Source organism: Urocitellus parryii, chromosome 2 (assembly GCF_045843805.1).
Source record: "Urocitellus parryii isolate mUroPar1 chromosome 2, mUroPar1.hap1, whole genome shotgun sequence".
Taxonomy (NCBI): domain Eukaryota; kingdom Metazoa; phylum Chordata; class Mammalia; order Rodentia; family Sciuridae; genus Urocitellus; species Urocitellus parryii.
In genome coordinates, this window is record NC_135532.1 from 218,774,371 (window position 1) to 218,777,360 (window position 2,990).

The following is a 2,990-nucleotide window of genomic DNA, read 5'->3' on the forward strand; positions in this document are numbered from 1 at the left end:
GCATACTTTGTATTTGGTATCCATCTTTACCATGGGGATGTGTCTGTTGTAATAGACTAAATCCTCTTTTTGGTGAGTTTCTGAAACTGGAGCATTCAACATTATCTGAGGTGAAAATCAGTAAATCCTTCCTTGAAACTGTCAGGAAAGTACAGCTATGCTGTGGGGGACTTGCAACACAGGAGCAGAGAGAAGAGAAAGAGATTTGAGGAGGTTTATGCTGTTGATTTTTAGAATGTTAGAAGTGATTATTAGATTTAGCTTCTAATTAGTTGATTATTCAAACTTTAGAAGTTATGTTTTTTCCCTGATTTTAAAGGTAATAATGCTCATTCTGGAAAATTAGTAAACTACAGTGAAGAAAAAAAATAAATGGGGACTGGAGGTGAGACTCCCTCATTATCTCACTATTAGAAGAAACTCTTGTTGATTTCTAAGCATATTTTCTTCTTAGCATTTTTATGGATTTTTCTTTTTAAAGACAGCTGAGATTTTACTTCAGATACAATTTGTATCTGAATAGGTTTACTTTTTAGATTGGCTTTTCAAAGCCAAAAAAAGAAAAACCAGCAGTTTATGTCTCTTGCTTTCCCTGGGATCCGGGAAAATCATATGTTCTCTTTTTCTATTAGGAATAAATGTGAGAGTTGGTGCTGGGTGTAGGAGGGGCTCTTGTCGTCTGAGGGCGGCCATCTTGGGAGTTTGGAGCCTCTCAGCTCAGGAGGTGCTTCCTGGGTGATATGGTTGAGAGGTGGTTAGTTACCTGATGGCACATGGGCTGGGCTCACTTTAGAAGCTCATGCAGTTACTGTGCTGACGAGTTGCATGATGCCTGCTGCTTTCACACATGGCCTGGACAAGCCATGCAGATAAGGGTGGTGAGCCCAGTGCTTCCTTCCCAGGCTGGAACAGACCACAGAGTGAAGGGTGGAGTGGGCTGAGGAGAGGAAGAACATTCTTCTTTGTCTATAACAACAAAGAAAATGGGAAGAAGCATCAGTTTGTTGCTTAATCCACATCTGGGTAAACCAGAAGGAGTTTGCCATTCTTTAGATAAGAAGGTGTAAAGCCAGGATGACTTATGGCATGGGGAACTGACAGGTGAATGTGTATGCATTTGTCATAATGTAGATGTGGGTTACATCAAGAAGGAAAAGGTTCAACTTGTCATGTACTGTCCCTTTTGACCAGTGGTTCTAAATTGTAGCTGTGCACTGAGGTCACACCAAGAACTGACATCACCCCTAGGCCTGGGGCCCCCGCCAGATAAACAGCTACAAACCACACATGTAGCTGGTGGTTGTTGATCATTTTGATCACATGTTCCTGATCTCAGTGAGCAGCCTGTCTCCCAGCCACACTCAAGGCAGGGACAGTGTCAGGTTTTAAAAATCTGTTTCTTTTTTTTTTAAAATATTTATTTTTTAGTTCTCAGCGGACACAACATCTTTGTTGGTATGTGGTGCTGAGGATCGAACCTGGGCCGCACACATGCCAGACGAGCGCGCTACCGCTTGAGCCACATCCCCAGCCCTAAAAATCTGTTTCTTATACAACTAAAATGGGGGGATTAAGGGGGAGGCAGGGACACACCTTCAGCCAGACTACTAACTGCCTGTTCATCAGCTATCACTCTTGAATATACATGATAAAATTGGCAATAAATGACAGGTGATGTCACTTCATTGTGGTCTAAAACCCAGCCCATCTCTATCTGCATAATTCGTTGGGGTCTGTCTGCATAATTCATTGGGGATGCCTTTTGCGCAGGAGCCCACCTGCAGGCCAGGTGCTGTCCTCTTACAAACAGTCCGCCACTCTGGGTGGGGTTCATATGGGGTTTTTGTTGTTTCCAGATGTCTCCAGTAAGTCTGCTGTTGAATATTAATCCCTGCTGCTAGGTGGCTGGAAGGGAATGAGGCCCAGAAAACTGCCTGGGAGAACAAGTGTGACAAGGGCAGGGTCTGCCTCTGCCTCGGTGTTTCAGGAGGGATGCTGATGGGTGGCCTGGATAGCACTGAGGGGAGAGGCAGTAGAGGCAGAGCCTCCATTGCACCAGGGTGCAGGGGCCTCTGGGCCTGCAGTGATAACCAGGCTGACCAGCCTTAAGGAGGCGCCCACAGGTAAGGCTCCCTGGCAGTCTGGATGCCATAGTGGGTAGCAGCCAGTCAGGTCTTATTTGGTCCTCCTTTGCTCAGTTTTGCCCCTGTTGTCTTTGCTGAAAGCACTTGCCACTTTGCTAGTGCCCTGACCCTTCTAACCAAAATAGTTGTCAGTGTCCATTTTAAGCAACTTTGTGGCCCTGAGGCTTCAGCTCTGGGGATATCCTGAGTGCTAGAAGATGGACTGGTCTACTCCTGTTCCCACTTTGGAGTCTCGCGTACTCCCACAGGGTCCTTTGCAGCTCTGAAAGCCTGGAAGCCTCTTTACCTTCTTGGTAGAGGAGGGGAATAGGAGCAAAGGCAGGAGAGCCATCCATGCTGAAATGAGAAATTGAGCAAAAACAGCATACAGAGCCAGGGACATGGTGGCGTAGGCCTGCAATCCCAACAACACAGGAGGCTGAGCTAGAAGGATTGCAAGTTCAAAGCCAGCTTCAGCAACTTAGTGAGAGTGCACAAATGAATGAGTGGCCAAAATCATAGGCTTCCCCTGTGTATCCAAGCTCCAGACACTGTTCACACACCCCTTCTCATGGCCACTGGAGGTCACTGTTCCCACTATGAATCTACTCAGCAATTGTATTTCCTAGGCTGGAAGGCACTGTCACTTCAGGCCCACTGCCCCTTGATGAGGGCGAGGGCAAGTAGGGCCAGATACCTATACTAGCTTCTGCCCATGGTGATCAGACCTGGAGTAGAGCACTGCTCAGCAGCTGGGGTGAGAGGATAATGAAAGGAATACATGACTGCTCATTGCTTTTTTTGTTCATTCAAGAAATGTTTATCAAGTACTTTCTAGGCTCTGGAGGACATATCAGAGGACAGCAG